The sequence below is a fragment of the Dermacentor andersoni genome, chromosome 11, assembly GCF_023375885.2.
Source record: "Dermacentor andersoni chromosome 11, qqDerAnde1_hic_scaffold, whole genome shotgun sequence".
NCBI lineage: Eukaryota > Metazoa > Arthropoda > Arachnida > Ixodida > Ixodidae > Dermacentor > Dermacentor andersoni.
The window spans coordinates 113,141,945-113,166,075 of record NC_092824.1 but is presented as its reverse complement, the minus strand read 5'-3'; the positions used below and the strand labels follow the sequence as shown (position 1 = coordinate 113,166,075).

The 24,131-nt window shown below is 48.2% G+C and overlaps 1 protein-coding gene across 12 annotated transcripts in view; it reads right to left on the bottom strand.

Annotated features, from left to right (window-relative positions):
• LOC126539500 (uncharacterized) overlaps positions 1–24,131 on the bottom strand; it is a 184,970-nt gene that overhangs the window by 133,438 nt on the left and 27,401 nt on the right. Inside the window, exon 1 of one of the 12 annotated variants that reach the window (XM_055075441.1) lies at positions 10,184–11,467. The exons of the other annotated variants lie outside the window; for them this stretch is intronic. The gene's annotated coding sequence lies outside the window, so the exon portion shown is untranslated. Of the gene's footprint in view, positions 1–10,183; positions 11,468–24,131 lie in introns of those variants that run through there. 12 annotated transcript variants of the gene reach the window in all.

Here is a 24,131-nt window from a genome sequence, read left to right as displayed (position 1 = left end):
AGTTGAAGAAGGTTAAGACTGCATGGGAGGGCCCTCAAATTCGAACTGCTGGAGGACACCTCATTACGCCAACTGGAATCTGCACGGCAAGAATTACCGTTCATGACCGGACTTACCCTGCCACCTTCGTTATCCTCCAACAGTGTTCACGAGACGTCATTCTCGGCATGGACTTCCTGAATCAACATGGCGCAGTCATCGACCTGAAGTCGAAATCGATAACACTGTCGGAAGATCAAGCGATACCGCCGGAGAGCCCTCGTAGTCACCACGCCTTGAGTGTGCTCGAAGATCATGTGAGCATCCCGCCTCGCTCCAGCATTGTCATTTTGGTCGGCACCGAAACACCCGCTGACGTAGAAGGCGTCATCGAAGGCGACAGACGTCCACTGCTCGACCGTGAAATTTGCGTCGCAAGAGGGATCGCTCGACTGAACGGAGGAAACACAAAGGTGTTGCTGACAAACTTCAGCCAGGAGTTCAAGCACATCAGCAAGGGCACGACGATCGCATACATCGAGGAAATTCAGGAAACCAGCGATGCGTTTGTCCTCTCGGATTCTGTCGCATCTACCCCGATGACTGTCGTTCCCGAGCCAGACTTCGACATAAATCCAAGTCTCCCCGCGATTAAGCAGCAACAGCTCAGAAGTCTGCTTCGACGATACAAAGACTGCTTTTCGACGTCATCGAGGATTCGACAAACACCAGTCGCAAAGCATCGCATAATAACCGACGAGTGCGCTCGACCACTCCGCCAGAGCCCTTACAGAGTTTCGACGCGAGAACGCGAAGCTATAAGACACCAAGTCGACGAAATGCTGCGCGACGACATCATCCAGCCGTCGAAAAGCCCGTGGGCGTCTCCAGTTGTTTTAGTGAAGAAAAAGGACGGAACGCTACGTTTCTGCGTCGATTATCGTCGATTGAACAAAATCACGAAGAAAGACGTATACCCCCTCCCACGGATAGACGACGCATTGGATCGGCTCTGCAATGCTAAGTACTTCTCATCGATGGACCTCAAGTCTGGCTACTGGCAAATAGAAGTCGACGAAAGGGATCGCGAAAAGACCGCCTTCATCACCCCAGACGGCCTCTACGAGTTCAAGGTTATGCCATTCGGACTGTGCTCGGCGCCTGCAACGTTCCAGCGCGTCATGGACACGGTATTAACAGGATTGAAGTGGCAGACCTGTCTCGTTTACTTGGATGACGTCGTCGTCTTCGCCGGAAATTTCGACGATCACCTCAAGCGGCTTGCGACAGTACTAGAGGCCATCAAGTCGTCAGGGCTTACTCTGAAGCCGGAAAAATGCCGCTTCGCTTACGACGAGCTTCTCTTCCTAGGCCACGTAATTAGCAAATCTGGTGTCCGTCCAGACCCGCAAAAGACAGCTGCAATCGCACAGTTCCCGCAACCCATCAACAAGAAGGCAGTGCGTAGATTCCTTGGCATGTGTGCGTACTACAGGCGCTTTGTCAAGGACTTTTCACGCATCGCCGAGCCGTTGACCCGTCTAACTAAATGTGATGTTGAGTTCAAGTGGGAAACGCCGCAGGCCGATGCATTTGAAGAACTCAAACGACGCATGCAGTCACCGCCGGTACTTGCGCACTTCGACGAGTACGCCGATACAGAAATCCATACTGACGCCAGTAGCCTAGGCCTCGGTGCCGTTCTAGTCCAGAGGAGAAACGGAGTCGAACAGGTGATAGCTTACGCTAGCCGGTCGCTGTCAAAAGCGGAAGGCAACTATTCTACGACCGAAAAGGAATGCCTCGCCATCGTTTGGGCTACAGCTAAATTTCGCCCTTATCTTTATGGCAGGCCATTCAAAGTCGTCAGTGACCATCACGCGTTGTGTTGGCTAGCGAATATAAAGGATCCTTCAGGACGACTGGCGCGATGGAGCCTCAGACTACAAGAATACGACATCACTGTAACCTACAAGTCCGGGCGAAAACACTCCGATGCCGATTGCCTATCACGCGCCCCCATTGACCCGCCGCCGCAAGACGACGACAATGACGACGCCTTCCTTGGGATGATAAGCGCGGAAGACTTCGCTGAACAGCAACGGGCAGACCCGGAGCTAAAAGGCCTCGTCGAATATTTGGAAGGGCACACCGACGTTGTCCCCAGGGCATTTAGGCGCGGATTATCTTCCTTCACGCTTCAAAACAATCTACTCGTGAAGAAGAACTTCTCACCAGTCCGCGCCAACTACCTTCTTGTTGTCCCGTCAGGACTTCGTCCAGAAGTATTGCACGCCCTACATGACGATCCGACCGCTGGACACCTCGGATTTTCCCGGACACCATCGAGGATACAAGAAAAGTATTATTGGCCGCACCTGACCGCCGACGTCGCCCGTTATGTCAGAACATGTCGAGATTGTCAGCGACGCAAGACACCGCCGACAAGGCCAGCCGGATTACTACAGCCAATCGAGCCTCCTTGCCGACCATTCCAGCAGATCGGGATGGACTTGCTGGGACCCTTTCCGACGTCAACAACTGGAAATAAATGGATCGTCGTGGCTACGGACTACCTCACCCGCTTCGCTGAAACTAAAGCATTGCCGAAAGGTAGCGCAGCCGAAGTTGCGAAATTCTTTGTCGAAAACATCCTGCTGCGACATGGCGCCCCAGAAGTCCTTATCACTGACAGAGGAACGGCCTTTACAGCGGAGCTCACACAAGCCATTCTGAAATACAGTCAGACAAGGCACAGGAGGACAACGGCCTACCACCCACAGACGAATGGTCTTACGGAGCGCCTGAATAAGACCCTCGCCGACATGCTAGCGATGTACGTCGACGTCGAACACAAGACCTGGGATGCCGTCCTGCCGTACGTAACATTCGCTTACAACACGGCGGTGCAAGAAACCACACAGATCACGCCGTTCAAGCTGGTCTACGGCAGGAACCCGACGACGACACTCGACGCCATGCTGCCGCACGTCACTGACGAGGAGAACCTTGATGTCGCTACCTTTCTCCAGCGCGCCGAAGAAGCCCGACAGCTCGCCCGCCTGCGGATAAAGAACCAGCAGAGGACCGACAGCCGACACTACAACCTCCGACGACGCTTCGTCGAGTACCAGCCCGGCGACCGTGTTTGGGTATGGACCCCGATACGCCGACGAGGACTCAGTGAGAAACTACTGCGACGCTATTTCGGACCCTACAAGGTCATCCGACGTATTGGCGCACTGGACTATGAGGTCGTGCCAGACGGCATTTCGCATTCACAGCGGCGCCGCGCACGATCTGAAGTCGTCCACGTGGTGCGCCTCAAACCCTTTTATGGACGCTGACGAACTTCCTTACTTTGTTGTTTTTTTTGCTACGAGTGCTTCTTTTTTTTACTTTCGTTTGTTTGCAGCATCGGGTCGATGCTTTTTAAGAGGGGGGTAATGACACGTGTACTTATCTTTATCGGGCGACCACGTTTGGCCGCCTAACAAATGTTATCGCACAACGCGGGACGCGCCTGCCTGTATCCGAAGTTTCTGGAAAGTTATCGATGCTTCTATCCACTGTCTGTTGTCGCCGAACCTTGTGTTATCTGATTTCATCGCTTGACACGAATGGTGTAGAACTTTGTAGAAGGCATGCGGGTCCCAACGATTAGTCTGGAACATTCGATGACTGCTGTATAAAAGCCGACGCGCTTGACCCGCTGATCAGATTCTCGACGATCGCCGACTGTGTTCGCCGCTTTCGTTGTGCTATAAGTGTAGCCTGTTTTGTGGGCACAGGTTCGCCCAATAAAATTGAGTTTTGCCTTTCACAGTATTGCTACTGTGTTCTTAACGTCACCGCCACGTGACAATATATATATATATATATATATATATATATATATATATATATATATATATATAAAGAATTCATGACATCTTAGCGTTCGGTAGTTTTTAACCACACCATAGGCCATAGAAGCTGTGAAATAAACTGAGACGTGTATTGTCTATGTATAAAAAGGAAGTACATGGACGGACAAACGCTAAAGGTACAACTGCTAAAAAGGCGTGTTGACCACCCCAGAAGTACATATATTAAGACCTATAGCACATAAAAATTTGTGTTACATCTGCAACCCTATAATTCACACCAGAAACAGTTTCGTGTGCAGTTTTGGTGTAAAAATCTACAAAGGCAGGCCAACATTATTAACGAAAAGGAAACAGCACGGCCAGAAAAAAAAGGAACAAAGAAAAAGAAGAGGACAGAAAAACGAAACATAGGTTTTTATAACCGCGTCCTAAGTGCGAACGCTTAGACAAACGACAGAGCAGTGTTTCCTACGCAGTAAAAGCTTAACAGCTTGCCGCTTTAAAGGGGAAAAAAAAAGAAAGGTACAAAGAAAGCTGGTGCAAGCAATAACACACGTGCGTTTCCGCCGATCGGGAAAGCACGCGTAATCCAGGGACACACAGGGCAAGGAAAGAAAGAAAACAAGAATTAAGTAAGACCGCCTCCGAGCTGGAATGCGCCTACCATAGCGATGAGTCGACGTGGGGGGAAAAACGTGCGGCCATTTATTATAACCAACGAAACCCAGACTGCCTCTGGGATCACTGCCTCCTCCTTCTCCTGAAACGTAAACAAGCTTTGTGCTTCACATAGCGCGGATTCCTGAGGCATTACGGAGCTTCTGCCTCGCTCCGAAACTTATACAGTGTGTGCCCTTCGTATTAGGTGTGTGCCCGTGCATTAGAAGCGGCAGGGAACGAACGAACGTTAAACCCTTTATCTACTGAACGTTTCTCGAAACAAAATCAATATGATGTGAGGAAGCTGATATATCTTTCATCCGGAGAAATGAAGAGTGCCAACTCAGATGATCGGCAAGGGTAGGACGGACACGGCTATCGCTCCATTATTATTAACTTGGTGTAAGTACAGGTTCTTTATTTCGCCCGAGCTCACGTCATTCATATCTTAAGATGATTCACCGACAAACCATAACGTTGAAGTAATATTTTATTTTGGTAATGCCAGTGTAAGTGCGGGTGAGAACATTGAGCGGTATACTTCGCACGACTTGGCGCGAACGAAGAACTACGGCGTTAGCCAAGCTATGACGTTGCAAGGAACTACGTGACTTCAAAGCTAAACGAACAGTGATTGAGTTCTCAGGGTGGGATGCCTCAAAAGCAGTACAATAATTTTGAGAGACAAGTTCATTTTGACCACCTGAATTTCTTTATACGCACACCTAAACATAAACGCGTGTTTTTTTTTTTTTCTTAACTGAAATAGGGACGCCGGAATGCGAACCCGAGACCTCGTGCTCAGCAACAGAAAGCCTTACCCACTGAGCCGTGACGCAACACCACTATTTCGGCTGTGGGTAGGACTAGCATTCACTAACTCCTACAACTACCATATTGCAATAGCGGACTCACCGATGTGCGCTAAGTGCAAGTGTGAAAAGACCATCAATCATCTTCTGTGCCACTGTTATCGCTTCGATAATCAACGTCAGGCCCTCCAGTGTACCTTCAGTGTACACAGGTCACTTACAGAAGCAAAGGTCTTGGGAGCCTGGCCTCACAGTTCATCAGCCCAGAAAGCCATTCGAGCGCTTCTTCAGTAGCTGAAGGCAACAGACCTGGGTGCCCGACTGTAGACATGCTGCACCTAGCTTAATGTATGTGAATGTGCAATACAAACTCATTTCTTCTATGTCCCCTTCTTTCATTCTCCCATCCCCATCCCCACGTTTAGGGTAGCAAAGTGGACTCGGTCTGGTTAACCTCCCTGCCTTTCCTTCCTTCCTTTCTTCTCTCTCTCTCTCTCTCTACCCACTGAGTCACCGTGGCGGGTGGAAAACATCTACAGCTGGCCTTTGAAGGCAAGGCGCAGCGACGACAATGATAGCTAAGGCGCAATGGCGCAGACAACGACACCAATAATAAGGGCACGAAGTCTCACGCATTGTGTGCCTAAGTTCAAGCCTTAGCTGAATGAATGAATGAACCCGAGGTGGGGAAAAAGTTTTCGTTTTTGACGGCTTTTATACCAAAGGAGAGTGCAGAGGACAAGCATGATGATGTTATTAATGGTGCCTGTAACAGACGCTATAAAACTCATTTAATCATTTTTTTTCTATTTCTATGAATGAGTGGGTTATTTATTTCGATGAAATTGGAAATGTTGAAAACTATAGTGCGGCTGGCTTCTCCACAAACAATAAATTCTTTAGTGAGTAAAAGAGGGTAACATGGAACGATATGAAATAGTTACTGATAACGATGCTAACATTCTTCAGACAGATCTAAATTCTATATCTAACTGGTGCAATACTTGGCTATAATATTAATTAAATATTAACAAGTGCAAAGTGATGTGTGTCTCTCGTGCATCTAGTAGTCCTTTTCCATATTACCTAAACAACTGTCCCTTAGCCGCGGTTTCATCCTAGAAATATTTAGGCGTTCATATCACATCTAATCTAAGTTGGTCTTTGCAGATTGAGAAGATAATTAACAATGCTAATCGCATGTTAGGTTACTTACGGCGTAACTTTTCAGCAGCCCCTTCATCCTTAAAGCTCTTGCTATATAAAACACTCATTCGACCGAAATTAGAATGCCCCACTCCAGTCTGGGATCCAAGCACTAACAATTTGGTTGCGTCACTAGAAATGGTGCAGAATCGCTCTACTCGCTTCATCTATTCCTGTTATAACCGCACTGCCAGTATAACTTCTATGAAATCTGATATCCCTCTTCCATCTCTAGCATCCCGCGGAAAAAAATTTTGCTTGAACTTTTTTCATCGGCTTTACTATCACCCAACCCTCCGTGGCGAATTCGTTCTTCAGCCACATTCTATATCTGACGGTGTTGACCATCGCTTTAAGGTTGGTGTCGAGCCATGTCCATACTAAAACCTTTCTTTACTCTTTTTTTACCTCTAACTTCACAAGATTGGAGTCGCCTTCCTTCCGACATTGTTTCTATTAATGATAACACTCGATTTAAATTTGCCTTAGCTAAAATTGTATAATTAAGAGTTAACATGCCTTACCATGCTTTGTCATATTATTGTGCACTATGTTTATTCTCTAAATAAATAAATAAATATGAAAAACAATTTGACAATCAATCGCATTTCGTAAACGTGCTTAAACAGGCAACACAGAAGAAAAAGAAACAGTAAGAACAATGGCGCATTTTTCACTTTCTGCAATTAGCCATAAGCAAATGTCATCGTTGTCCTTAACGCACTACGTAATCTGCGCAGGCAATCTATTACGGTATGCCGCTCTAAAAAGAACTTCGCGATGAATCAGATGCGTGCAATAATGGACTATTTCCCCGCCACCCTTTGTGAAATCAACAAAAAGCAGCTCATAGTAATAATCTTCGGCTGGAATGAATTAAATATTAAGCATACGCTTCACCTACTGTTGGCGAAGATTTAACGCAAGGCTACTGTCAACAATCTCAAAGCCAATCGTAACTGCACCTACCAAATTACGACTTGCGCGGTGCGCGGATCTTGCAGCCGCGACGAGTTTGCACCGTCGTCCGACGAAGTGTAGGCGCCTAGCCGAAACGTCCCTAAACGAGCCACGGACATTACGTATTCGCAACTTATTCATGTCGCGTCGTTCTCGCGAATAAAAACGTGCAAGCCTGTCAAGCACGCAACGCTTCGCGCTGCCAGTTAGGACCAGCCCGTGCGGCTTGAAACGGACATCCAGTGTTTAAAAATAGCGCTGTCCATCCAGCTACGATAGGTGTTGGCTGCACCGCCCTACACGCGACACACGAAGCGCGCCATTGCGGCGAAATTCTATGCGTCGAGCTCGTTGAACGCAGAGACGTAAGAGCGTTTACAAACGTCCGCAGGCTGTCACTCCGCGTGATAAGCTCCCAGGGAAACGAGAAGCGGTGTTCCGGGAAGCACGAGTCAAGCCAAATAGATGGCGCGCCACTCGCCACACCAAAAAAACGTTACAAAGCCCGCGAGAGCACAGGAAAAAAAAAACCATCAAGTCGTTCCGGTCAAAGAGGGGTCTCTGCGTGGATTGAGGATTCCTCGTATACACCGCTGACTCGTCGACATAGAAAAATGCTCTTACACAGGAAAGACGCCGTAAACGGCAGGCGTGTACTCATGCCGTTAGTCGTGACTCATATGGGCCAGCCGGCGCTTCGGATTTTGGCGCAAGAAAAAAAAAATAGAAGGAAAGAGCTTGAACGGTGCGAAAGAGGCCAGGCCGATTCGCGAGATTCTGCTACGGCAACGCAAGAGGACGGAAAATTCCGCACGCATGCACGCCTAGTGCGCTGTCGAGCGCTATTGTTCGTGTGCTAAGGTGAGGACATTCAAATAGTACAGGTTTGCAATGCACCGAACGTCAGAACTCTGGGCTCGTATTCAGAAAACACTCTAACGTCTAGTTGTTCGTAAGAGAAAATTAGCGAAGCTGGCCGGCCAGTGGCCAACAGCATTTCGAACGAAACGCTTTTGCAAATTCTGTCCCTAATTCTGTCCCTAATTCTGCAAATTCTGTCGCATTCACCAATACATATACGTTTTTGATTGGAATGACTGATAGCGCCGACTGTAATGCCTGCGGTGCCGAGGAAACTATAGAACATCTACTGTGCTACAGCCCATCTTTTCAAAACGAAAGACATGACCTCTGCACAGCTCTCAAACAGCTAGATAGAACACCGTTCACCTTGAAGAAGATCTTGGGACCATGGCCTCGCATATCGCAGCTACAAAAGGCCCCAAAAGCTCTGCTGCGATATTTGAAGGCTACTGGATTGAGTCAGCGTCTGTGATCCGGACTGAGTGACCGAACGATATACCCACTAGACTTTCTCTTCTTCTTTTAATCTTTCCATCCCCTTTTCCCTTTCCCCAGTGTAGGGTAGCCAACCGGGCTCAGTCCTGGTTAACCTCCCTACCTTTCCTTTATCATTTGCTCCCTCTCTCTCTCTCTGTCCCTAAAATTCTGCAAAATGGTCCTAATTACAATAAATCCGAACGGCTTTAGATGCGCTACACTCGCTATGCTACGCATAAAGGAGGTTGGGGGCGGCATTATGTAACGATTAATCTAATTTTAGATCAATTTGGCCCTTGACTCTCGCAACCGCTCAGTTTTTGTGAAAACTGGAAATAAAAATAGATAGATAGATAGATAGATAGATAGATAGATAGATAGATAGATAGATAGATAGATAGACAGATAGACAGACAGACAGACAGACAGACAGACAGACAGACAGACAGACAGACAGACAGACAGACAGACAGACAGACAGACAGACAGACAGACAGACAGACAGACAGACAGACAGACAGACAGACAGACAGACAGACAGACAGACAGATAGATAGATAGATAGATAGATAGATAGATAGATAGATAGATAGATAGATAGATAGATAGATAGATAGATAGATAGATAGATAGATAGATAGATAGATAGATAGATAGATAGATAGATAGATAGATAGATAGATAGATAGATAGATAGATAGATAGATAGATAGATAGATAGATAGATAGATAGATAGATAGATAGATAGATAGATAGATAGATAGATAGATAGATAGATAGATAGATAGATAGATAGATAGATAGATAGATAGATAGATAGATAGATAGATAGATAGATAGATAGATAGATTCGGACGCTTGCGCACCCCCGTTATCACCAATATTGGCCGCTAGGCGCAGCGGATAATCAGAAGCAAATGAAAAATGAAATGGCTGATGGATTGGGTTACAAAAACACGGCGCCATGGATTACGTGATAAGACTGCGATCACTGTTACGCGCTTCACTGCTTGAGTGGTCGGGCTGTTCCTGTTTTTGTTTTAGTAGACCAGCGCGACTTTTCCAAAACGAAGGAAGATAGAGGATGCGACAGTCACTTCGTCCGGCTTCGCCCGTGTTGAATGTACTTTGACCTGTACTGAATTTGCAAATCACCAACGCGCCCATCGTGTAATCCTCCTTTCGTTCCTCTCCTTTGCTTTTACCATTCCTCCCTTCGTCGATTACAGGGTAGCTAACCGGAGATTTCCTCCGGTTCTTCTAAAGAAAAGAAAGAAGAAATCGATCCCCCCCCCCCCTTACATCGCGAAACAAACACTAGAATTCACAAAGCCGCATACCGGCGTTATACTTACGTCTTCCGCGGGACTTCCACCTTACGGGCACCGAGCGAAGTCCGGATGAGAGAGAGGGGAAACTGTTGTGTTACTGTTGCTCGCGCAAGTGAGATGGCGGGAAAATTTAACTTGTCTTCACTACGTGTGCTCGGGGTTCTACGAGGGTCGAAGAACTCGGCCGAGCTCCAGGCGCGTTTTCGGAATCGGCGAGACGACACGTGCACAGTAACCGGCGCGGCTCAGGTGAACAGGGACTCGAAGACGCCGTAACCAAGCTTTAAAACTCGTGCCCTCGATTGCCTCGTCCGTCGGCAAGAGGATTCTTGACTGCGGGCGAAACGAAAGGGTGGACTTCTTTCCTCCTCCACGGAAGGCGGATGTTCTCTCTTAGTACTTCAGACGGTTCGCTGACGAACTCAGAGCCGGGCTGGAGTCATCGGTGGTGCGGCCAACACTCGCCTGTCTCGAAGGATGCCACACTGCCGTTGACACGAGCTGCCGTCGAAGGTGTACGGCTGCAGGGAGTGCGCTGACGGCAATTTACAGGCGTTCGCTCCGAATAGAACGCTCTTGATCGTTGGCTGTATTATATAGGGCCGTTAATCGGACGCCCACTGTGTAGGGTAACGGTTCTCTCCAGCAGTACGGAAGCGTCGATAGATGACACGGTTCCTGCACGCTTGGAACAGCTGGGTAGTACAGCCGTCACCAATAACACGTGACTTTATCGGGCTTCCAGAAAATTCACGCCGAGTGTGGATCTTTCGAGCTACCGAAGTTGCCGATGTGAGCACGTCAGTGAAAGGTACAGCCTTCGTGGAACTCGGGCGACTCCAAAGGAGACAGTTCTTGTAAGGTTCGAAGAGTACCCGGAGTGTTGGGTTCTACCCAAGCGCGATCGAAGTTTCTTCAGACTTATGGGCCTTACGAATCCTGGGGCACAATCGATGCAAGGTACAATTAATCCAGATTTCAAACAGTTCAGACGAATGAACGGACGACACAGATGGTGGCTACAGTTCTTCCGAAACCCGCACAGTGGCGTATTTGCTTTCAATCGCCTAAAACAACGACCGGACACAGCACGATCGGGCGAAACCGGGCAGACACAGATAGGGTCGATAAGAAACACTCAATGCCAGCTGAATCCAAGCGTGACTGATGGCGTGGGTGTCGCTCGTAGATCGTGCAGCGACCGCAGCAACGGAAGTGCAATGTATAGCAGCAAGGGCCGCGCGCGAAACACTACCGCGAGCAAGCGAGCCCAGCCCAGCCCAGCCGGCCGGTCTCGACTCTTGACACGAACTGAAACGTAAAACCCGAGTTGCCCGAGGCGCGTCGGGCCGGGCCGGCCAGGATCCCAGGGGCTCTCTCTCTCTCTCTTAGGTTTCCTTCCTTCCTCGCTAGCCCGTTGCCGTCACAGAGCTGTTGGTCGACGCCGCCAAAGCGGCGCGGACGAAGCCAGAAGGGCCTTTCTCAACGCTTTCCCTGCCCAGCACGCCGCCGCTCCCGCCTTCCATCGGCGGTGAGGTTTCGCACGAGCGGCGAGAGCTGGCGAGTTGCCTTCGACCCCTGCGGGTAGCCAGTGATGCCAAGGCTAGGTACTTATCCCTAGATAAAGGGATAAATTCTGGAAGCCTTTTCAGCGCTTCCAGGCTTTATTTAGAAACTAAGCAGTTTTGACGTCCGAGACATACTGTTCAACGCTACAAGTTTCCTGCAAAAGGTACGAGAGACGAAAGAGAGAACAATTTCTCTCTCTCTCTCTATATATATATATATATATATATATATATATATATACACTATAGGCGGGAAGCACGGAGCGAAAGTTTCATAGTGCATCATAATAATCTTCGACGTTGCGATGATTGAACGACGGTAAGAGGCGGTCGTCAATGCTAGGTGATTGCTGGTTGTTTAGGAGAGCAGCGATTTGACTCTTAAAACTTTTCCCTGATACTCGCTCCGAGAGCACCAACGGAGAGTCTATAGTCGGTTGACTTGGGAATGGATTGCGCGCACCCTCTGGCGGATAGGTTCAAATCCATCCTCGTCATTCGTGTTCCCTCGTGTTACCCATGTATCGCGAAGGACTTCACGACCCTAGCGCAATTGATAAGCGGCGCTCCAGGGGTGCAATTTCCCACAATTTTTTACAAGGCTAGGTCCACCTGCAGCAGGCGACCTTCCAACTACTTGCCCATCAAGCCAACGAGGTTACTCCTAATGCCGGATGTATGTACTACGTGCACCTCCGATGTAAGTTGCTTGTTGATCAAGTTTGAACGTTGAGTCTAGTAAAGCGCGATGACACTGAGCGTGCATCGCCTCGCGGAAAACCTGACAAACCCGACTAAACGTTTCTGTACTTGCTAAATTCGAAGTACGACTTGAGCGGCGTGGCCCGAAGTACTGTACTCTTTGCCAGAGGTCGACAACACTGACAGCACAGCCACCGTCGTTTCCAGCTTTCCTGTGGTCGAGACAAACACACGCGTGCGGAGCTTGCTGGCGAGCTGCCTTCGAGAACCGCGGTGGCTACTAGGCGCGTGATGGCGAAAGCAGCCAGGAGGGCCAGGGCGCCTGCGCGTATAACTATAGAAAAAAAAAAAGAACATGCGAGCGGGATGTATTCGCTGCTGCAAACGCCGGCGGCTGCGCAGACTGTCGCTGCAATGGACAGAGCGGAGCGGCAGAAAAAATACGGACTGCCAAGAAAGACGAAGGGCCGAGGCGGAAAGATAGATGACAGACCAATAACAAGAGACGTGGACGGCAGCATAGGTGAAATATGTTAAAACGTTGTGTGTGTGAGAGTGTATGTGTGTGTTTACGTGCGTATTTACGTGTGCGTGCGTGCTTCCGTGAGTTGGGGTAGATGCACGGAGAGAAGTGCTATAGCTAAATTCTTTACCGCGAACATCTAAACTCGACATGTGCACGGGTCGCAGTTGTGCCTGTCAGTGCATGTGCTCACATTCGCCGCATTCCTTTGTCCCTCTCTCTGCTTTCTTTCTATTTCCCTGTTCCCTTCCCCGAGCGAAAGGTAGCCAACCAGACTCTTGACTGGTTAACCTATTTGCATTCTTTTTATTTCTCTCTCATTCACTGACTGCCCCAGCCAAGCCCGTGGGCCGAGCCGGACACGGGCCTTCGGGCAGGCCAGGGTCCGTGCATACCTCTAATCTGAACTTATCTCCAAATTCTCACTTCACAACGGAAAGCTTCTCCGATTGTTTGCGACTTTGATCAGGGGGTTCGTTCGACTCCTAACCATCCTATAGCCACGAATAAGTAAACGGCGACGTTCCTGATGTACGTACCTCCCAAATTGGTTATGTTGGCAGCGTATTAGTCAAGGTTAGGAGAGAAATAAATAAAAGAAAATAACACCACAGACTGGCTGAGATACTGCAGCCCTCCAGCGACAAGACATCTGTCCGCATTAATCTATAGCGCGCGCTGTGCGGGGATGACACCGCTCTGAGCGAGTTAAAGGGTGTTGCGCGGTTATACATAACCAACTTATAGCTCGAGCGGCCACACGCCTTAAGACAAACCGCAGGGCCAGAGCCTCCATCGGTGGCCTGTTGTTTATCGCTGTCCGTTCGCGCTAGTGTCTTACGTATAACCAGCAGCGCTGACAACGCGGATTCTCTTGCGCACTGGCTTCGCTGCGTGAAAACGGTAATAATTCATTATTGCGCCGACCCTTCTCGTATTTTTTTTTTTACTCTCGCGTTTAGTTAAACGCTGCAGCAGTTTTTGGGAAGGCTTATCACGTCCCTCCCCACGGTGCCCATTTATTTTAAGCCGGAACCAAGTTTCATTATCTTTTTCTTTTATTGTTCCTGTCGTTTTGCCTGCGCATGCATGTAAGTAACGTCTCGCTACGTTAAAACACCAAGAGCAATATTAAGATCCGCAAGGAAATTAATACAGAAAGCTTATTCATATTCCTTGTTACGCGCGCTTGGTATAGACGCATAGATGAACCATGTTTTACTGGCGCTTCGTCCGTTGTCGACATGCTGTCGCCGTGGTTCTGTCATTGTCAGTGCGTTGTCCTCAGGTCATTGTTGTTGTTCCATAGTTAACTCTGTAGTACTCCTTTCACTGTCATTATACCACTGTCGTCATATCGTCGTCTTCATGCTGTAGTCGTCATTTCGTTAAAAGAAAGAAAGAAGATACCGGGTTAACGACGGCACTGAGCAAATTCAGGGAAGCCTCCAAATGAGGCGACCGTTGTCTTCGTCTTCTGGCCAGATAAAGTTGCCTCTGGGCGACGGTTGCGGATTTCGTTGAGCGGTCCCTCCGCACGTGTACGCCTCCGCAGCCACTCCGGTGCCACAAGTACTTGGCCTGTTGACTTTTGAAGAGAACTGTGCGTCCTGTCCTAAGCGCGTCCGCAAGAGCCAATATGCCACTTTCCCGACGCGGGGCCGCTGCGAAGCGAAATCGGGGCATCGGCCTCCATCGCGACAAGTTGGAAGCCAAGCGGAAGAACTTGGCACACATCGACGCACACAGCAATGTCGCAATGAAAAAAAGGAGGATTTCGCAAGGAACGCAACGACAGCGCATATGCAAAGACACGACACTTGGTCGCGCATCAGGGACTCCGACATCACTTGCGCTGCACGGTCTGTATCGGACGCTCACAGAGACACAGCTGCCCGCTGTACGCAAGCCCCGACGCTGTCAGAGAAAGAAGTCTGCAGGACTTCACGACTAGCTTATTCAGAAACAGCAACAGAAAGGACATTCTGCAGGTTTTACGTGCCAAAACTCACGATGCGGAATCAGTAAACGGAACCATAGTGCAAAAAGAAATATTAAGGGCAGTCTCGTTGGGGCTGTTACAGACGGCACAAGCCTGAGACTAAGTGCCAATAACAGCTCCGCCTGACCAATTTCACAGTTCAGAACACCAAATCCTCTACCACTCAGCCTTGAGCTCGCAGTCACGTAAAAATGTGATAATCGAACGCGAGACCTTCTTTGGCACTTGTCACACTTCTGGAAACGATACATGCTGTACGGACGCATGAGGAATGGCCGTGAAATGCTTGTAGTGAACACGAACAGGGTCCCTGCCAAATTTCTTCAGTCTCGCAAAGTCTCTCTATCCACTGTTCAGTAGCGGTCATGAACAAAGGCAAGTTTCGTATTCTGTCACCTATGATGCACTTTTTTATGAGGTTTCATTGCTTTGCCTCTTAACCTTCTGGGTGTTGGAAGCTCCTTCCTTACTGTCCTTGCATCTTATTTTCAGGCTGTCATCAATATACCTCAGCTCAGCAAAGTAAACCGCCATAGCGTTCATGGCAGTTCAACGCAGGGGGTCCAAATTAATCCGAAGTCGCCCACTACAACGTGTTTCATAATCAGATCTTGCCTTTTCGCTCGTATAATTCCAGAAACCTTTGCACAAGTCAATAAGCAAAAAATGTCGGCAACCGCCTGTCTCATCTATTGTGTCTATCTTCGGCATGGGAAATGGTATAAGTTCTGTCTGGCGATTGAGAACCCTGTAGTATGCGCCCAATCTGAAAGTTCCACCTTTCTTCGGCGCAATCGTTACAGGTATTAGTTCGTCGACAGCCGCTAGACACAAGTTCACTTTCACAGCACCCTCCCTGCGTAGTTCAGCAGTGTCCACGGAAGTCTTCTCGAAAATCAGTTTCACAAGTTCTGCCGAGATGAGTTCGCGCGGTAATTCCACCGCTGGTTCATCTTGAGCATGGTATTTCGAGAAGATTATCTTCTCTGCGGAGGTCTCCGCAAGGGAAAATGTCACCCGCACGTTGGAGTCGATTGTCGGCTGCTCCAATATAATGTAGTGTTCCCAGTTAAAAGTACACAACAGAATCAAAGCGTCGCTGTGAAAGTGGAGTCGATTGTCTAGTTTTGTTTCCAAACACTGGCGCACACCCACCTTTGGGCATTAGCTAAGAAGCAGGCGGTTTGCAGCACGTTTACAGTTAAAACGAAACTACATTTGAATAGCAGAGCATGAGAGTAAAGAAATGTGATTTAGAAAAAAACAAAAACAAACAAAGAATATTGTCTACATTTATTCCAACTTCATCTTCCTTTCCTTCCCTCCCGAGGCTCTTGCGCTTCAAATTTTAAATCAATCTATCTATCTATCTATCTATCTATCTATCTATCTATCTATCTATCTATCTATCTATCTATCTATCTATCTCTATCTATCTATCTATCTCTATCTATCTATCTATCTCTATCTATCTATCTATCTATCTATCTATCTATCTATCTATCTATCTATCTATCTATCTATCTATCTATCTATCTATCTATCTATCTATCTATCTATCTATCTATCTATCTATCTATCTATCTATCTATCTATCTATCTATCTATCTATCTATCTATCTATCTATCTATCTATCTATCTATCTATCTATCTATCTATCTATCTATCTATCTATCTATCTATCTATCTATCTATCTATCTATCTATCTATCTATCTATCTATCTATCTATCTATCTATCTATCTATCTATCTATCTATCTATCTATCTATCTATCTATCTATCTATCTATCTATCTATCTATCTATCTATCTATCTATCTTACTGTCTGTCTGTCTGTCTGTCTACTCCTTTATTTATTTATTTATTTATTTATTTATTTATTTATTTCTCTCTCTCTTTCTTTCTTACTGCTAGACTCGAAAAATTGTGTTCAGTCTAGCCAAGAACCCAGCCGAGGACTTCTACGCCCGAGAAAAAGAGAAAGAACTGTCAGTGAGCGTATCACAGACAAAAAAAATGTCCGAACAAGATACTCCTGCTTGCAAAAATCACGGAACACGTTGAAAGACCACCTACCATATTGAATACGACTAAACGGAAGAATGTACAACTCCTAATAACACAAGAATCATTGAACACAGAAGTAGCACGAAAGATGGCGACAGTGCTGATGATCAGAAGTGGTTTCTCAAGACACCGGGAAAAGCAGGCGCCAGCGAAGACGGCTAAGTCATTCCATCGCAGTAAAAAAACACCCAGATGACAGTGGTGAGCATAACAAATGTGAAGTACTTCTTAAACGTTTTTTGAAGCCATTCCGTGAGTCAGTAGCGCGCGAGGCCCCGACACAGTGCTCCTGTTTGACGCCCGACGCTGCTTAGTTTCGGGAAGTAAGCATAGCGGTTTATTTAGCTTCAGAAGATTTGAAGTAGCGAAAGTTCCACCGGAGATTTACTACGTGGACAGGTTTGGTCACGTAGAGCCCGAGTTCTAGAAGTGACAGCATTTTTTTTCTTCTCTATAAAGTTGGTGCTGTATGAAACGCGTAGTCGTAGTCTGCGCTCAGTAAATGGGAATGGTGTTGAAGCTTTTCGCAAATGAATATTTGCATGACATTGCAAAACAGCGGCTGCTACGCACGTTCACTGAACCCCGTCGAAAAATCGCAGATCGCCGAGCGAAGGCTAATAAACGAAAACACTACACGCATGCACACCGGTGAACAACAACCCGTCCCAGTGAAACAATGCTTTTGTGTGTCGTTTTTTTCTATCACTGTCCTGCTTTTCATGCGGTGCGTCAAGCGTGAAAGCATAATCGTAAACCAACTAGCCTAGCCCCGTATATTTTCACCATACGATGATACAGCAAGATTCTCCAATGCTCGTATGTTGCAAGCTTACCTACCATTGTTGCACAGAAAATGCACGCCTTCTCCTCCGCAGGCCACAGCGTAATGCTGCCAACAACCTCGCTGCACAGGCTCCGGTCTATAGCCGGTAAATGCACTGACTGGCGTCACGCACAACACGGTGAGATCAAAAGGAACGAAGGATCAATATACGAGCGGGAACATACCGTTCTCGGAACAAACCATGCGTCTCTAATAGGCGCAGCGGTGCGTTAAACCTGCCTGCCGCGATGCTCGGGGAAAACAGAAAAAAAAAAAAAAGAAGACCATGACCTTGCAGTCGGTCTCGACACTGGCGCGACGACCGATCGGTAAAGGACCGGATGTTTGGTGTTGGCGTGCGTACTGGAGCAAACATGGCCGCCCGTACGCTGAGTCGCGTTCGATTACGGCTCGTCGGCGCCGGCGCTCTTTTTATAGACCTCTGCGCCAGGCAGGCGTAGCCGGTAGTGCGTGGCGACTGCGAATGAGCAGCGAACGGGCCTGGAATACGTCGGCATTCCTTTCCTCCTCTGTCTCGCTAAGTCAGCCTAAACGAGAGAAAAGGCGCAATACCCTTTCACAAATTCGTTGAGACAGTCTGTAGATTGTCTGTAGAAACCTAGTAGACCAGTTTACCTTGTCACAGAAATCCGATAACCAATAGGAATAAAAAACCCCGCCTAACGCTAAAAGTCCCTATAAAAGCAAAGCCTAGGCCCTGCCAAAAAAACAAAGGTCGACAGCCTGGGGGCTTGTGCCCTCGGACCCTAGTTTCTCTGGACTAAAATAAAGTTCTTGCCATGCCATGCCATGCCAGCAAGTCTATTACATTATTTTGTCTATTAGGGTCTTATGATTTCGAATTGGTTGTTTGCAGAAAGTTTAGCGCTGTAGTTGACCATTGACCTGACAGACCCCCCTCCCCCCCTCCCCCAAACGTCTACGTTCTCTCCGTAGACAGATTAAGCAAATTTTCTGTCACGACGTGACTGCACCCTTCTTATCCGTCTATGGCTTGGAGTAGCATTTTCAAATGCCTACTCTTTCCTTATCGGAATGGCCAACAGCCCACTGTGTGACTTCTGCGGGTGCAACGAAACGATCGAGCATCTTCTTTGTCAGTGCTCTCGTTTTAACCCACAAAGAACTGTCCTCTCAGCCACCTTAGACAAACTGGACAAGCGCCCAATGACAGAAAGCAAGATCCTTGGAACCTGGCCTACGCGAACATCAGCGCGATCCGCTATGAAGGCGCTGCTGCGATACTTGAAAGACACGGGACTTTTTGACAAATTGTGACAGTACACTGTGTGGCGCAGGACTGTACGGTGACACTGCGTAAGACTAGGAATGCCTTTGCGGGTTGCGTGACAGTGCCCACAGAAATAGTTCGTGTGTACGTGCGTGTGTGTGCTTAGGTTTTTTTTTTTTCCTCTTTTTTTTATCCTTCTTTCTTTCTCACCTATTGCATCCCCTTCCCCCTCCCCCAGTACAGGGTAGCCAACCGGAGATCATCTCTGGTTAACCTCCCTGTCTTTCCTTTGCCTTTCTCTCTCTCTCTCTCTCTGTGAAGGATGTGGGGAACTCTAAGTTAAACGATACTCATTATGCTTGCTAAACACACTCCATATTTGTTAGCCAAGAAACAAGAAGAATCGGCTTGTTACATTAGAAAATGATGACCTGGCTCCCACTCCAATTCGTTTCTCTTCTTCTGCCGTTAATAAAGGTAGTTTGACGCACAAAAGGCGGCGCTTATCACTCACTGACTTCTCAGGCCTCAATCATGATGATCCGACGTTCCTCGAGTGCACACAGGAAAGAACCGAGTTAGAAAAGTAAAATAAAGAATGTCGATGACTGTCACGTTTAAATGTAGTTCCGCATTACACCTGCGTGCTTTACAAACAGCTCTGCTCATAAACGCAGCGCGCGGTCAAGGGGACACACACGTTTGTAGACCTCCTGGCCGTCCTGGGGCAAAAGGTGGGCGCTAAGTGATTCGAAGATCGATAGGAGGCGGCGAACGCCCGGTGACGCACCCCTGTTACATGCAATTTCCTCTCGATTCGATCAGCCCCGGGTGCTGGCTCTCGGTTCCACTGCACGTAACTACAGGAGCCCAAGGCCCGTCACCCAAGAGTGATCGGGCTGCCAGACACGGCGCGGGCTCGTGTATAAAGGTCGGAAAAAAAAAAAAGGCCCGACTCCATGCGTCTCTACGGCGCGAGCATGTCCGGATGTTAACAGTGCTCGCAATTCGGCTGTCGGCGTGATTAACCTTGACGAGAAGCGGCGCTCCGCGAGTTGTCGTGACTGCACCCTTCTTATCCGTCTATGGCTTGGAGTAGCATTTTCAAATGCCTACTCTTTCCTTATCGGAATGGCCAACAGCCCACTGTGTGACTTCTGCGGGTGCAACGAAACGATCGAGCATCTTCTTTGTCAGTGCTCTCGTTTTAACCCACAAAGAACTGTCCTCTCAGCCACCTTAGACAAACTGGACAAGCGCCCAATGACAGAAAGCAAGATCCTTGGAACCTGGCCTACGCGAACATCAGCGCGATCCGCTATGAAGGCGCTGCTGCGATACTTGAAAGACACGGGACTTTTTGACAAATTGTGACAGTACACTGTGTGGCGCAGGACTGTACGGTGACACTGCGTAAGACTAGGAATGCCTTTGCGGGTTGCGTGACAGTGCCCACAGAAATAGTTCGTGTGTACGTGCGTGTGTGTGCTTAGGTTTTTTTTTTTCCTCTTTTTTTTATCCTTCTTTCTTTCTCACCTATTGCATCCCCTTCCCCCTCCCCCAGTACAGGGTAGCCAACCGGAGATCATCTCTGGTTAACCTCCCTGTCTTTCCTTTGCCTTTCTCTCTCTCTCTCTCTCTGTGAAGGATGTGGGGAACTCTAAGTTAAACGATACTCATTATGCTTGCTAAACACACTCCATATTTGTTAGCCAAGAAACAAGAAGAATCGGCTTGTTACATTAGAAAATGATGACCTGGCTCCCACTCCAATTCGTTTCTCTTCTTCTGCCGTTAATAAAGGTAGTTTGACGCACAAAAGGCGGCGCTTATCACTCACTGACTTCTCAGGCCTCAATCATGATGATCCGACGTTCCTCGAGTGCACACAGGAAAGAACCGAGTTAGAAAAGTAAAATAAAGAATGTCGATGACTGTCACGTTTAAATGTAGTTCCGCATTACACCTGCGTGCTTTACAAACAGCTCTGCTCATAAACGCAGCGCGCGGTCAAGGGGACACACACGTTTGTAGACCTCCTGGCCGTCCTGGGGCAAAAGGTGGGCGCTAAGTGATTCGAAGATCGATAGGAGGCGGCGAACGCCCGGTGACGCACCCCTGTTACATGCAATTTCCTCTCGATTCGATCAGCCCCGGGTGCTGGCTCTCGGTTCCACTGCACGTAACTACAGGAGCCCAAGGCCCGTCACCCAAGAGTGATCGGGCTGCCAGACACGGCGCGGGCTCGTGTATAAAGGTCGGAAAAAAAAAAAAGGCCCGACTCCATGCGTCTCTACGGCGCGAGCATGTCCGGATGTTAACAGTGCTCGCAATTCGGCTGTCGGCGTGATTAACCTTGACGAGAAGCGGCGCTCCGCGAGTTGTCGTCCCACGCTCGCAATTGAACGCCCGGGAATGCTGGAACGAGTTGTGTGCGCGAGCCGCACAGCGGGTCAGGTGCGTTGACCGAGCGCCACGCGCTCGGAGGGGGGTGGGTGGCCCACCTGAGGGTCATTCTCACGCAGCCGGATCGCGTCTGAGAAGGTGGACAATGAGCAACGCATACGGAACGCCCGGCTCGCGAAGGCAATATGCGCGCTCCCAGCAGCGTGAAGTGTATGGGATAAATCACGCGGAAGCGCGGTGCTACATAAGGTGAGCCGGTTATAGCGCTTGGAGGCTATATAGCGGTGGATTGCTGTTAAATTATTTAAGGGCCATTACGTATGCCGTTTCTCACGTTGCTCCTAGTGCGAATGAAATGACCACGTTGATCCTAGTGCGAATGAAATGACGAGGGCTCCGGAAATACGGCTAGGACGCTTGGAAAATTTAGCAAGAGAACACGTTCTTTTTTTAGTTATTCCGCACTGCTTATCAGTCTAGGAATCCGCAGCCGACTTTTGGAAAGTTCCGGCATTTCAAAGGGTTCGCGATTCGTTTGTATAAACGTAGCTAAGGCGCTTACAGAAGCTTAAGTCCAGCAGCATTTCGTTATTTGTTATGGCCAACAACTTAAACCGCGGTCGTCGCAGAAAATGTTCGTATATCTGAACTATGGACACTGATCCGGAGCTATTGTTTATTCGCAGTGCGTCCTGCCTCCACGGAGAACTGAAATGCAGTGGAATCTCGTTGATGCGATCTTCACGCGAACCGGAAAATAAAACGTATCTTTCGAAAATCGTATTATCCAAAACAGTAAACAGTATGGACATAGGCGTAAACCTCAATAGCAAAGGTTTGCACGGCGTCGAGTGATACTGCTCCGCATAGCACGTTATGCGGAGCAGCATCACTCGATGCCCCACGAACCGCAAGCAGCACACTTTTATTCAGCAAGGTTGAAATAGCTCGTCAGTTAGTGCTGAACTTACTTCTTTTCAATGTCCGTAAAAAATGTTCTTCTGGAAGTTAAAAAAGAAGAAGCCGCCATTTCCTCACTCAACTTAGCAGCAGCGCACAGCCAGTCGGTGTGGCCGCACTGCTGCAACAACGTTTTACCGCCGCCGGCGCACCTCGTGAGTTTTTACTTCAGTGTAGCTCTGGCTTAACACGTTGTTCGTCAGTCGTTGGAATGTTATTTTAGCAAGTACAGTAGAATGTAAAGCTATGAGCTTTAGAAATAGCAGTAAGAACTCACTTCAGCAGTCGTATTATCCACTTTCAACTGAAAATGCGATCGCAACAACCGCCTGAAAATAGATTGCTCCTATGGTACGTTGGCCGCTGTTAAATATTAAAAAGTCGTATTATGCCGAAAGAACATATGCAGAATCGTATCAACTAGATTCCGCTGTATCACTGTTACACAAGCGCTCCACCATATATAACGTTACCGAAGCTATAAGTCTTATGTCTTTTCCTGTGCTCCGCAGCCGGGATAACCAATTTTTGCGCCACTAATCCCATCGTTTGCATGAGTAGCCGTTTGACCGGCCACCGCTTGACGCCAACGGCGCACGAATAACGGAACCCTTCTGCGTTGGCGCAAGACTAAATAAACAGCGAAAATCGAGCTAGCGGCGGATCTCGGCATTCCGGGACGCGGAATCGACACCGCCTTCACGTCGCAACTTCGTTCAGTGAGCGCGGAACGCGCGCTGTCGCAAGCAGCGAAGAAGGCGAGCGCACTGTCGAAGAGATGGATACGCGCGGGTGCGCCTCGTCTGCATATGCTGCATGCCCGCGACATGTTGCACCCCTAAGCAACTCGGAACTCAAGCCCGCTTCCTCTGCTCGAGGGTCTGGCATTCGTCAAGAGCTGGCCGCTCCCTCCAGGGGCCGTCACAAGGCGCGGGACGATGGTCTGGCGTTCCCGTTATGGAAGCACGAGAAAAACAAACCGCTGCCTACTCCGTCCATCTGTCTTTGTCAAGTTGTGTCGTTGTCCGCCTTTTTTTATTAAACGTTATGCTAATATCTGGTGCTTTCCTTGTTCAAGCAAGACCAAATATGGGCAGTCCTTAGAACGATGTTGACGCTAAGCGCACTTGAAAGGGTAGGCAGCGACAATGTCATAAATTAAGGAGTTTAACGGCCCGAGTTTGTACAATACGTTGTGAGAGAAATGACCTAATGAAGTGATATACAGATAAAGTTTGGCCACCCTGGGATGTTTAACGTGCACTTAGAGAACAGTGCATGAGTGCTTTCTTTTTTTTTTAGATTTTGGCCACATATGAATGCGGCCATCGTGGCAGGGATTCAAACCCGCTACCTCGTACTCAGCAACGCAGCCCCATAGCCACTGAGCCACAGCGGCGCGTTGACAGTGTATGCGCGCTAGGTGTAGTACTGCCTGGTTTGCATTTGAGATAGTGTGTAGGCGTTGCAAGGCTCTTGCGGTATAGGAAGGATGACTCTGACAGCTTAAACCCTGCAAACCCCGCCTAATTTGTGCGATATATTCCAGGCTTGGAAACGCAGGTCGCACAAGGGTGCGGTTCAATTCAATGTAAGTGCTGTAACTTCAATAATGACCACATACATGCATCAGCATATTATTACGAACCATAGATAGCTGTGT